This window comes from Podarcis cretensis, assembly GCF_951804945.1.
Source record: "Podarcis cretensis genome assembly, chromosome: 12".
Classification (NCBI taxonomy): Eukaryota; Metazoa; Chordata; class Lepidosauria; order Squamata; family Lacertidae; genus Podarcis; species Podarcis cretensis.
In genome coordinates, this window is record NC_137181.1 from 52,126,461 (window position 1) to 52,140,646 (window position 14,186).

The 14,186-nt window shown below is 44.2% G+C and overlaps 1 long non-coding RNA gene across 1 annotated transcript; it reads left to right on the top strand.

Annotated features, from left to right (window-relative positions):
• Positions 1-8,796: 8,796 nt before the first annotated feature.
• LOC307199776 lies at positions 8,797-13,764 on the top strand. Its single transcript, XR_013832187.1, has 3 exons — positions 8,797-8,880; positions 11,754-11,898; positions 13,269-13,764. It is a non-coding gene; the product is annotated as an uncharacterized lncRNA (long non-coding RNA).
• The last annotated feature ends 422 nt before the right edge of the window (positions 13,765-14,186 follow it).

Sequence of the window (14,186 nt, forward strand, 5' to 3'; positions counted from 1 at the left end):
ATGAGGAACCATTAATGCATACTCTTTGGGTTCAGTCAGTCAACCAGCTACAAATCCACCTAACAGTTGTTGTAGTTGCAGTTGTTATTTATTAACCTGTATACTACCTTATACCCACAAGTCTCAGGGTGGTTCTCAAGTTACCTCGTCCAGCCCACATATTAACAGCTTCTCCGCAAGAATATCATGGGAGACTTTGTCAAAAGCTTTACTGGAATCCTGATACACTACATCCATAGCATTCCCCTGATCCACCAAGCTTGTAACTCTATCAAAAAAGAAACAAAAGAAATTTGTTTGGCATGTCTTGTTTTTGAAAAACCCTGGCTGGGTTTAAGGAATCATGGCATCCTTTCCACTCTGCCCTTTTTATAATGCTATATATCTTTGTGTAGGTGCAATAATTCTCCCTCTCCCACTGTGCTTAAAATATTCATTTATTGCTAAATCACACTTCCACAGAAAAGCAGCTGGCAAAACATATTTTTTAAATCGTTGCCACCACTATAATCAGTGAACCTAAGAGCATCACTGCAGTGGCATCAAGACCTGCTATCTCTCCCAGCCCATCTAATTCTCTGCTGCTTCATAGGCTGCAGAGGAATATTGATCACTCTTGGTCTCTGAAATCCATGGGAATGGCACAGTTACTGGATGAATTTGTTTTCAACCCTAGAAGCTGAAATGGTTGACAGATGTTTGGAGGATTTCTTGTCTCTGGACCAGTGCTTCATCTGTTCAGAGTCATTCAAAATACAAATACTAGGCTGGCATCCGTGATGTATTCTTGGAACTGGAATGCCAAGTGAGAAAGATATTTAGAACAGCAAGTGCTGAGAAAAAAAGTTTTCATGCAGCCTCTAAAAGAAGTTCATTTAAGCAGAGCTTTAAATCTAAATTTTGCACAGCTCAATAAACTGCACGAGATGAGAACATCGCATGAAGACCTTGAGCACTGTGCGAATTCCCCATGGTGGCCAGACAGCGATAAAATGGTCTGACAAATAAACAAGAGTCTCCACTTCTCCCCATCCTTCTTTTCCATTGTGAATTGATTAATTTTCACTGCACTTAATGCTATACGGAGCTCCCCCCCTCTCTAGTGTTGTGAGTGTGATGACACTGTGCTGTAGTATTAGCATGTCAGCTGCTGACAGCCCATGAAAAATGCTAATGCTGTCCACAAATGGATCAGTGCAAATGCATTTAGATATGACAACATATGTTTACACAGGAAAATGCTTTGCCCTGCATTTAAATCAGGCCTCATACATACCCTAAAGCAGGAGCAAGGAACCTGTGGCCTTCCAGACCAGTGTTTCCCAAACTTGGGTCTCCAGCCGTTTTTGGACTACAACTCCCATCATCCCTAGCTAGCAGGACCAGTGGTCACGGATGATGGGAACTGTAGTCCAAAAACAGCTGGAGACCCAGGTTTGGGAAACACTGCTCCAGACGTTGCTGGACTCCAACTCCCATCAGGCCCACCTGATAGCCAATAAAGGGGAATGACAGGACTTGTAGTCCAAGAAAGCTTCTCCTCCTCCCGGAGGGGAGGGGTTGTGAGCGGGAGACAATTCCTGCGTCATGCAGGGGGCGTTTGCCCCCTGCTTCAATTCCAGGGCTGGCGCGCCACGTCCCTCCCCGGTTGGGCATCCAGTAGGGAAGATCGGCGGGGGCGTGGCTTGCCATTCAAATGCGGCCGCGCCAGCCATCCCCGCCATTGCACACACATTTTCTTCGAGTCACCCACGCTCCACTCCCTTTTAGAGTTAGCTTTCCTGAGACTTTGCTATGGACCTCTGGTTGGTCGCCTTATTTAACCAGGGGGCCTGGTAGGAGTTTTTTCCAATTGCCTAAAATGGCCCGGCCTCTTGATTTTTTCACCTACCTCGTAGCAACTGTTACAACTTTCATGGTATTTGGCGGTTAGGCATTGGAATGTGTTGGTGGTGTTTCGGGGGGCTAGGTGTGGCCATCGCCTACCCCGACAATTTTGGGTATCCGGCGGTCGTGGATCCTGTCCGATGCCCGTGTGGCGAGGGCCATGGCACGACCCTCGGTGACATCAGGAGAGAGCCTATAGTTGTATTAGCATCAACAGCTGGTTAACCCCTACTGGTGGTTAACCCCTCCTCAGACTCACCCCTCTACGAGTGGGTGGAGTCTAAAGTTCCGTGGTCCAATGCCTAAGCCAATACCTTCTCACATGCTGTAATCAATAAAGTTGTGGCCTTTTCCTTACCCATTAATCTTGCATACTGTGTCCTCGTGTCTTTATTCCCCAAGCGGGGATCGGGTCCTTGAATCACAATAGCTGGACTACAAGTCCCATCATCCCCAACCGATATGGTCAAGGATCAAGAGCCGAGCTTGGAAAGTTCATTTTTAAAAGTAATGCATTCAAGTTCAACATGTCCAAAAAGGAACTAATCCCATTTTACATTTGTCCTGTCTACCAAATTAACTAGTTTGGCTCAAGTTCAGTTCACAGTTCATCCATATGATTCTTGGCCATTTTTTTGCCACATTCAGAATGTTACAAGCTGCTGTGGCTGAAAGCATGAAATATGCTTAAGAAGACTAAAAAAAATAAAAAACATGAAAACATCAAAGTGCTTTCTTTAAACACACAGCAATATAAATTTTAGCGTTTCCATTTCAGCAAATTAAACTACTATACTGAACACTCCAGACCCTGGCTTCTACCTTCCGTGTTCTTCTAGTTTCCTTTAACTTTACAGAAAGTCTGGAAGGAATTAAAGCATTATTTATTTGTGCCATCCGCTTGTAGCCACAGCACTAAGGTTCATTAGATAGATTGAAGAGCTGACTCTTGACTTCAGAGGAAGGAAGCAACAATATTTTAAATTAAGCTGTCTACTGGGCCTGCATCCTTCTTGTTTGTATCTCTCCCATCTAAGCATAAATAACCAGGAAATAGAAGGCAGGTAGCATTATAAATTGTCAAACTACACATTTGCCTCATGTTCAACATTTGTTCTCTTCTTCACATATCATCCATTTTAAATTAAACTTCCATCAGCCTGTAATCTTGCTTCTAGTAGATGCCCGACACTTTTAAACAACAACAGCACCACGCACACAGAGGTGTTTACAAGGATAGCTGTAATTGAAATGTTCAGCACCTAAGGACCAGTGTTATTAGCAGAGGTTGCTATCAAGTTTACAAAGGAGGTTTTGGTTTGTTTTTTTGCTGCTTTTCAGAAAATACGAGAAATGTCATCTAATAAGGCCATGAGGGACTGTGATACACTGCAGACTGACTGAATGAGGTTTGTTTTTACTCATTATAAGGTTCAGACATAGTTTGTCATATGTGCACCTCATAATAATGCACATCTATAAAATGAGATAAACAAAGGTTTAAAATAACCCAGCTTACTCATGACTACCAACATTACTCTCCATAGGGCAGTGCACTTTCTAGGGTGCACTTTCAGTTTACTAAGGTGGCAGTGCAGAGTAAATAAGTGTGTGTTACAGAATACATCCCAGAATCCTCTGGAATTGCTTGTTTAAAAGCCATGGGGATGAGATGAAATTATTATCTCACCTCTGCATGAAGACAAAGGCTTTTGATGGATACAGTGGTACCTCGGTTTACAGACATTTCAGGTCACAGATGCTTCAGCTAACCCAGAAATATTACCTCGGGTTAAGAACTTTGCTTCAATATGAGAACAGAAATCGTGTTCCAGCGGCGCAGCAGCAGCAGGAGGCCCCATTAGTTAAAGTGGTGCTTCAGGTTAAGAACAGTTTCAGGTTAAGAACGGGCCTCTGGAATGAATTAAGTTCTTAACCCGAGGTACCACTGTACTTTTCTCCATTTCCTCATTTCTAGATTTGTATTCTGGCGACAGGCATGGTGAACAGGATTCTCTGTTCTGAGGTCAAAGTCACAGGTTAAAACACAGCCCAATCCTGTGTTTGCTTACTCACAGTTAACCCCCAATTTGTTGACTGGGCATACTTCCTAGTAAACATGCATAGGATTGTAACCAGTGCCAGTTTTACGTATAAGCTAAAGAAGCTATAGCTTAGGGCCCCACTCTCTTGGTGACCCCGCAAAAATTTAAAGGGAAAAAACCTGGATGTACATTTCCAAAATATAAGACCAAAAAAAAACAAAAAACAAAAAACCTACATACAGCAACAGTGTTTTGTGTTGTGTAGGCTCCTGTGCTGTAAGTAATGGGCCCCGCCTGCTAGCCTGCTCCCTAAAATATCATTGGTTTACTCATTTCTATACATAGGGTGCCTATATTCTGCATGGACTGGTTGCACGGCAACATGTGCAGATAGCTTTAGATACCTATTAGGTCCATAAATTACCATATAGCATATATTCAACACACAAAAAACAGTGACAATTTGTTGTTGACGAAGGACAGCTGGACATATAAAGGTCCCCATTACCTTCAGTAGCTTAAGGCCTGATCAAACCTAAATCCGGCCCTGATTGTAACCCCAAAACACACAAACACGCATACCCTCCAACATTCCTCAGATGAAAATGAGGAGATTTCACCCCTCCCATATCCAAGAATCTCCTGACGAGTCTGCTGATTCTCCAGAGAGGAGGAGCAGTGTTCTGCTTTCTACTTATTCAGCTCCAGCACCAAGTCAGTCAGTCAGTCAGTCAGTGTGTCGGAGAGAGAGAGAGACTGAGTGTTAGAGATCGTGTGTAGAGATAAGGTTGCTGCTAAGAGCAGCTGCAGACACTCAGTGCAGCATTCATTTATGCTTAGACCTATTTAGCTCTGTATATAGTTTTGTATTATAGTTGTAGTTATAGAATAAAAGAAGATATTCTACAGAGCTGCTCTCCGAGTCGTGTATACACTGCCAGACTCTGCTATACTCTGCTGTGCAATGACTGTATTGTGGAAGTGAATCCGGTGCTCACAACTTTAAGCTGTGAGTCCACAGCACTTTGACCTGGTGGTCTCTGGAAGTGCTACCCAGCTCGCCTAGCCCAGTCGGGGTTGAAGTGCATGAGTCCAGTTGGTGACACTGGCTCAAGGGCGATGCTGACAGAAAATAGGGACATTCCACACACACCTTCCCAACCCACCCTCCTCAAACTCCCATTTTTAGTTCCCACCACCACCAACGAGCATTTTCTATCAGAAGAAGGACGAGCGCCACCACCGTGCCCATGGGACACAGCACACCCACCCTCCACTGTCCTGAGAAAACCCCTGAATCCAGATTTTATTTAATCTTATTCTTTGGTGGATTTGCAGAAAGAAAAGCACACACCAATAAATAAGTTTTAGAAGGGGGAAAGATCAGATGCAGACACACAAAACGTTTTTTTAAAAAATCCAGACTCCTTCACTCCGCTTGCTCTCCGCTTCGCTGGCTTCATCCTCCTCCTCCTCGAGCTTGGCAGGGGAAATAGGGAAATTCTGGGATCAAATCAGAAGTCAGGATGGGTTTCATAATTCCTGGACTGTCCCTGTAAAATGAGGATACTTGGAGGGTATGAACACTTAGGCCACACCCACACATTTAAAGCACTATTTACCACTTTAACAGTCATGGCTCCCCCAAGAGAATCCTGGGAACTGTAGTTTGTTATGGGTGTTGAGAATTGTTAGGAGACTCCTATTCCTTCCATATACAATTCCTAGAGTTCCCAGGGGAGAGGGGTTGGCTGTCAAGCCACTCTTCTTTCATTTATGTAAAGGTAAAGGGACCCCTGACCATTAAGTCCAGTCGTGGCCGACTCTGGGGTTGCGGCGCTCATCTCGCTTTACTGGCCGAGGGAGCCGGCGTACAGCTTCCGGGTCATGTGGCCAGCATGACTAAGCCGCTTCTGGTGAACTAGAGCCTCGCACGGAAATGTTGTTTACCTTCTCGCCAGAGCAGTACCTATTTATCTACTCGTACTTTGACATGCTTTCAAACTGCTAGGTTGGCAGGAGCACGGACCGAGCAATGGGAGCTCACCCCATCGCGGGGATTTGAACCGCCGACCTTCTGATCAGCAAGTCCTAGGCTCTGTGGTTTAACCCACAGCGCCACCTGCGTCCCTTTCATTTATGTATAACTGTCCTATTTGTGTTTGCATGATTTGCCATTGTCTGAATGTTTTAGGCTGCAAACATTTGCACCCTTGCCTGTAAGTAAGTCCATTGAAATTAATGGGGCTTATTTCTGAATCAACTTGTATAGAATTGCATTGTCTGTGCATCTTTTTTAAACAGAATTTGAGAGCTTTGTAAGTGGAATGACGGCAGAAAAAATGGAAACAAACCAGGCTCAAGATGAATCCCTCTTAGAAAATTCTGCTCGTCATCAAAGCTCCTTTGGCTTCAGACATTTCACATGAGGGGGAACATCTAAATTCCCTTGGAACATTGCTTTAGACAAAATTAAGTGATTCAACCCCATGTACAATTTTATTCCAGCTAACCTTTCTGATCTTTTGTAACTATTGCATTTTGGCAATTCAAGCCACAAAGCCATTTTACTCATAAATGCCATTATTTTGCTGTTAACAATAAATGCCTTTTGTTTGGACCCAAGTTGGGACTCAGTGGTTGTCCCTGAACCTGTAATGAATATGCAAGACGTGTGGGGTTAAAGGCTACAACTTTATTGAATCATAAAGGGTCTGTCAGAGGATGCAACTATTAACTGTGTGGACCAGCTGTCCTCCTGGCTTTTACCTGGGTAGCACCAGCCCAGCCAAGGGCACTAGATCAGATGGTTAACTGAACAGTGCCTGTTTTTTTGCCTAGTTGCTTAAAATATCACCTAAGGGGACACAGAAGAGGTCCATTCCTCCTGCTGTCTGGCATTTGGAGGGTATCTGCTTCCTGTGCCCCAAGTTTGTCTCCTCCTCTTCCCTCAGCTCTAATTTGTTGGTGATAGGGGTTGGTTGAGTTGAACATGAGTTGATGTTCTTGCAGGCTCGCAGCAATGTGCCCTGCTAAATACCTCCATGTTGCTGCTATTCACACTAGGCAACTCCACTTTAGATCTGCAGTATGGACTAAACAAACAAACAAAACCAACCAGGGAGCATGAGTCAGAAAAAATCCTACTACAGGATTGCGAACTTGATCCGTGCAGGAGGCACGTTCACAACCCGCAGCGTTCGCAGCCTGAAGCACCGCATCTGCTCACGCGTGTGACGTGATTCGGCGCTTCTGTGCATGCGCATGATGCCCTTATGTGCTTCTGCACATGCGCGAGCGCAGAAACCCGGAAGTAACCCATTCCGGTACTTCCAGGTTTGGCATGGTCCGCAACCTACAAACGTGCAACCCACAGCGTTCGTAACCCAAGGTATGACTGTAAGCTGCTGCTATAAAAGGCAACTGGCTAAACCTACATTGCTTGTAGGAGTACCATGCTGGCCATGAAAGAGGAAACGGTGGGAATGGAGCCAGCTTACAAAAGCTGTTTGTGCACCCCCATGTTGACATCCCCTGTGAAGTTGTGGGAAGGGGTGTCTGTAGTCAGATACACCCATGAGAATGAGCAGTAGCAGTGACTGGCAGAATCCGGGACCAAGGAGAAGAGTTGGTGGAAGAAGATTGGAAAAAATTTAAAGTATATCTTCAAAAATATTGTAAAATTAAGGATTGTTAGAAAGATGTTGGAAAAAGAAAATTATGTGGTTTTGGTAGAAATGATATAAAGGATTAAGTAAAAATGATTTGATGAAAGAGAGAACATAAAATTGCAATATATTAAATCAAATTATTAAGATAAAAACAAGGTTGGAAGGATTTGCTGAAATAACAATTTCAACTAGAATACAAAAATGGGAGGTGTGAGGAGGTCAAGGAAATAAGTAAAGGGAGAAAGTTATGTAAAGGTTTAATTTGTTCTCTTTCTTTTTTAAATGATTGTATTTTTTCTGTCTTTTTTCTTTTTCTTTTTTCTTTTTGTAATTTTCATAATTTTGAATAAATATTATTAAAAAATAATAATAGAATGAGCAGTAGCAGGATATACTTGCCGATTCCCCAACGTAACTGAAGAAACTAATGTTACAATGCACCTTTCCCACAAGTTGCCAAGATTCTGTATAAAATATCTCAGGCGTTTAAGCCTCTGCAGTCATTCACTTGTCCCATCCTGGCCGCCAGCAATCCACGCTACGCCACTGATGTGGCCTAACTTCTAGATCAGTGTTTCCCAACCTTGGGTGTCCAGCTGTTTTTGGACTACAGTTCCCATGATCCCTGACCACTGGTCTTGCTAGCTAGGGATGATGGGAGTTGTAGTCCAAAAACAGCTCGAGAACCAAGGTTGGGAAACACTGTTCTAGATATCCCAGTCCCAAGCAATTAACACCAGCACTTAGCTGGAACTGAACTAGAAACCAATGTACTTGGCTGAACTATTGAATACTTTTGAGACTTTCTCAAAACATGCCCTTCCCTGTCGACAGTGTTGTATCTGTACTTGAACCGCTTGAAGTTTCATAATAACCTTCAAGGGATGGCCCCATGTAGTCAAACCTAGTTGTTACCAGAGTATGGATCACTGTAGCCAGGCTCTCTCGGTCTGCAGGGCTAAGGAAGTGAAAGGCTTAACTGAGGTAATCATGGCTCCTCACTTTAAACCATAGGATTTTGATACCTGTAGTGCATGTGAGTTCTGGTTGAAATAAGGTAATATTGTTGATAGTTTTTTTAGCAGACAGCCCAATTTCTTCTAATTGTTTTGTACATTTTGACAGAATATTGTTATTTATAATTATTGTAAGCTGTCCCGAATGGTGTATTACACTCAGGGCTTTTTTTTCCCCAGCCGGAACTCTCCGGAACTCAGTTCTGACACCTCTCAGGTGGGAGCCATTGCCATCATAAGAGAACAAGGGAGGAGTTTATGGTGAGTTCCAGCACCTCTTTTTCTAGAAAAATAGCACTGGTTACACTAAAAGAGTGAAATATGAATGCTCTAAAATGCAAATAATGGGGGGAAATAAACGTTCTTAATGTGTTACAGGCCTAACACAAGAGCAAATGATTCATTTAAGGGTAAAGGGGAAACTCAAGACTCCTCTAGGAAAACACATAACTGCTTAAGCCACTCAAGGTAAATTTGCATTTTGACATCCCTCATAATACTTTACATTCAGTGCAGGTGGCTATTCCCTGTGCCTAATAATCAATAACATTGTAATGAAAAGGATATATCTGTAGCAGGGGTAACCTTACCCATATAGCCAAACTAGCCCCACGCAAAGCGTGTTCTCATTAAAAAGAGAGCACGTGTTGCGGATGGGGCCAGACAAAACACCCACGGTTGCCAGCCAGGTGATTCAAGGGGCTTGGATCAGATTGGTGGCTGGTGTTACTGGGGTAAATTTGATGTTGTCAATTTAGGGGTGGGATCAGTGGTTATTTAAGCAAGGTCCACAGCATGTTCCTTTCTCTTTCGCTGTGGACACCGGATCACCCGCCCACCCTCCCTTGATTGGGCTTCCGCTTTGACCTTGCTATGCCTGTCATGGGGTGGTTCGCATTGGTGCGGGGGCCTGGTAGGAATTTTCCTTTTGGCTGATTAAAGGTAAAGGTAAAGGTACCCCTGCCCGTACAGGCCAGTCTTGACAGACTCTGGGGTTGTGCGCCCATCTCACTTAAGAGGCCAGGGGCCAGCGCTGTCCGGAGACACTTCCGGGTCACGTGGCCAGCGTGACATCGCTGCTCTGGCGAGCCAGAGCCGCACACGGAAACGCCGTTTACCTTCCCGCTGGTAAGCGGTCCCTATTTATCTACTTGCACCCGGAGGTGCTTTCGAACTGCTAGGTTGGCAGGCGCTGGGACCGAGCAGCGGGAGCGCACCCCGCCGCAGGGATTCGAACCGCCGACCTTTCGATCGGCAAGTCCTAGGCGCTGAGGCTTTAACCCACAGCGCCACCTGATTAGTGTGTGCCAATTGGGTTTTGCCTCCTGCGTAGCAAATCGTCACAACTTGTAAGGTTGGCGGTTAGGCATTGGTTAAATTGGTTGGTGGAGGGGTATGGATTGGCTGTGCCTGCCCCTCCAATGCTGCTGCTGCACGGGAATTCCGTTAAAGGAATTCTGGGGCTTACCATCCCTTCGTCCAAACCCCTGGAATCGGGTGCGGGCTGCGTAAGACCCCAAGGAGCAAGCGGGGAGGAACTGAAGGGTCTGTGTCTCAGCCCCAGTTGCCCTGTTCTTGTTCCTCCACACTGACTCTCGCTGGAATCCGGGAGTCAGTGCTATCCCCCAAGGCGGGGGGGATAGCTAGTCATAACCAATGCCTAAGCAACCACTCACAATTTGTATGATAATAAAGTTGTGGCCAAAATTATGCCAAAAACCTTAAACAAAAATTATGTGTGATGTGTGAATTATTGGGGTAGGGGTGTTTTGGGGGACCTCAGCACGCAACAAAATTCACTTCAAATCTCACTTTGGGAGAAATTCCAGTTGTAACTTTGGGAAGGGGGTAATCTAAAACTACCTTTTTTTTTTTAGATAGCTACTTCTTTGCCTTTGTTTTTGCTTCTACCAAACATATTTTTCTCTCTGTGTGTGTTTATGGATATTTAGCTTTAGCGTTGTAGGAAGAAAAAGGTTCCCAGGGGAACGCTTCTTTATTTCAGGCATGCTCAGATGTTCACACAGCAATTCTGGTTTGGAAGGGAAAATGCACGTAAAAGCACTATTCGGGGTGATGTCAATGTCGTTCCCAAGAGATAGCAGCCTGTGTGATGAGAAAGGCTAAAGACTGAATGGCTACAGAGTCTAAACTTTGCAAACCGCACTTCTCACTTTTAAAGGCACTTGTGGGAAACAAGAGTGAGAAGACTTTGTGTGGCAGGAATGAACTTTGCTCAGCTGCCACTTGTGAATTTATCTTTACTGTCGCTAGCCAGAAGATTTGAGCTACAAGGAGCTTTTTTAATGAGCACAGCACCTGTGAAGTTTGAAAACATAGGCATGTGTGCACATGAGGTATAATAATACTAATAATAATAATAATAATTTTATCGTTTCCCCAGCCACTCTGGGCGGCTCCCAACAGCATATTAAAAACACAATAAAACATCAAACGTTAAAAACTTCCCTGAACGGGGCTGCCTTCAGATGTCTTCTAAAAGTTGTATAGTTCTTTATTTCCTTGACATCTGGTAGGAGGGCATTCCACAGGGAGGGCACCACTGCCAAGAAGACCCTCTGCCTGGTTCCCTGTAACTTTGCTTCTCGCAGTGAGGGAACCTGCAGAAAACCCCGGGAAGAGGACCTGGCTCTTACTATAACTTAAGGACTTAAATTTGACACCTCCTAAGATAGGTGGATTCAAGAAGGATCCCTCTGTGTTGGAGAAGCTACCTTGTGCTGTGGCAAAATGTGGGGTTATTCACCTGGCTAATGCTTCTGAGTTAAATCACCTGAAAATCCACATCAGGCCATTGATGGTGGTGTTTTAAGCAGAAGAGAACACCTGTAAAATTTACATGAAGTGAAGAAGCAGTGCTTTTTTTCAGCCAGAACTCACCAGAATTTGGTTCTGGCACCTCTCAGGTGGGTACCATTGCCATTATAAGAAAACAAGGGAGGCATTCGTGGTAAGTTCTGGCACCTCATTTTCTAGAAAAATCGCATGGGAAGAAGGTTCTATAAAAATGGAGGACCCAGAACCTACCATTACCATTTCTTAATGAACCAAACATGGGTGTTAAATGGAGGTGTATTTTTGACACATTCTGTGTTTTCTGTATGATTTTACAGCTCTGGAACAGAAGCCTGGCTTAATGTCAGTGTGATCAAAATAGGGATGGATGATTTTTGCTAGATTCCGAATCAGACCTTATGGACAAGGATGAAGATGCTTACTGTATATAGGTCCTATGAAACCCAGTGAGACTAATACCAGGTGAATTAAAGATATGCATAAAGAGACAGGGACACACATGCACATGAATACAGCTCCATCGTGCGATGGGAGGAAGGCTGGAGGACAAAGAAGTGCTAAAAGTGGAATTTTGTTTCATGTGATGCTTTAGCTAACACAATACAGAATCAGGATGTACAATTCACATGCATATCTATCGGCGTCTGTTTCTCTCTCACACACAATACAAACCTATCCATGAAGAACCGCAGAAGTAGCTGGAAAGATGAACAGAAAAGTATAGGATGGATCCAGCAGGGGTCTCCTGTTCCTGATGGTGGGAATCTTGAGGGACTGCAAATGGTCATGTTGGCTGGAGTTGATAAGAGTTGGACTCCACCACTGTTTTAATAATAGAGCTGCCTTGTCAAGTCTTCCATCCAGATTCTGCTCTTAGGTAAAGATAAAGGGACCCCTGACCATTAGGTCCACTCGTGGCCAACTCTGGGGTTGCGGCGCTCATCTCGCTTTATTTGCCGAGGGAGCCAGCATACAGCTTCTGGGTCATGTGGCCAGCATGACTAAGCCACTTCTGGCGAACCAGAGCAGCGCTCGGAAACGCCATTTACCTTCCCAACAGAGCAGTACCTATTTATCTACTTGCACTTTGACGTGCTTTCAAACTGCTAGGTTGGCAGGAGCAGGGACAGAGCAACGGGAGCTCACCCTGCCGCGGGGATTCGAACTGCCAACCTTCTGATCGGCAAGTCCTAGGCTCTGTGGTTTAACCCACAGCGCCACCCGCGTCCCGATTCTGCTCTTGCTGTGGCCTAATTAGCTGTAGGGGTTTTTTTTAAATGATTGGAGGGTTATGATGAGCCAACCCCCAAAGAGTTGCTTTTGGGATATTATTTTATATTAATTTATCAGTATTAGCCCAGGAAGAGGTTGACTTGGGAGTTCATAAGACTGTGAGCTTGGTACATTGTGCCATGCCATTACACTTCTGTGAGGTATGAAATATTATTTCCCACATCAACAGAAGCAAGAAATGACAAATCCTATGAGAGAGCCTGCGGTCAGAAGATGTGTAGCTCAGAATTGCTGGACTGTGAGATTTGGAAGTACAGGCTGCTGAAGCCAAGTGTCTAGAAGTTTTCTATTGCACAAGGTGATTTTGAGGTCCTGAACTTCAAAGAATGTGTGATATTGGCTAAGCAAGACTCCTCCAATTTTCAGGCCTTTGGTTTATTTCACTCGTGATAAATTGGCTCAGGATCTGACTGGGGGACAGCATCTGTTCCTACAGCCTGTTTATGATACTTGAGGTTCATAAACATGGGGAAGTTAGCTGGATTTATTGCAATTTTTTTTAAGAATTCCATTTACTTTTATTTGTTGGCTTTACATAGGGTGGCCACATGTTCTACTTGGCAAGCAACAATCCACATTGGATGAGCTGTGACAGGACAATCCTCTGTTTGCAAGGTCTCCTATATCTGAAGAGCTCTCCAGTCCAAGTCCAGCTTAAGCCTTGAATCTGCCCATTCTTCTGCCGTTAGACTGTGCATTTAGCACCTGCACAGCAGACTAAGCAGCAGTTGTTCAGGTCACCAGGTAACAGGCCCCTCCGCTACAGTGAGAGGTATTTCTGTTAAAATTACAGCAATTAATTGTAAATTTACAGCTACATGTGTTAGCCTGTGCAAACTGTATGCAAATCAGTGTCTTCTTTTGCCACCTTTTTGGGTGATGCGTAAAGAACTACGTATCTTGGCTATTTGTGTCGCCAGCTGATATTTTCATTTTGTAATATGTAGAAGAGCAAAAAGATAACAGCAATCCAGCAACATTCAGTATTACCCAGCCCACAAGTAGTACTTAATTGATATTTAAAAGGGCTTTTGTTTCAGCAAAGCTTAAACTTTATGCATGTGCATGTGATCATGTGTGTGCATGCGTGCTATCATCAGGAGGTCCCACCCATCTGTTTCCAGGGAGAAAAACAATGAGACAGTAAATTCGTATTTTAATGGAGCTACTGACTCTTAGCCTTGCTTCTGTAGTTCCCCATTCCCTCTTGTTGTCATGATGGCAATCTAGCCACTGTAGCAGGTCTACTTTTCTGGTAGACGAATGTCGCGCCAGCGCGGAGGGGGGGGAAACTGAAACACGTAGCAGAGTTCCCAAAAAATAGACCAGAGACAATTGTACTTCATCCAGCAGAACTTTACTGGTACTGAATGAGCAAATGAGCATAATGGTCAGTACATTCAGGATTGGCACAGTCCATACGAAATCCATTTCCAGCACTTACAATAAAACTTACA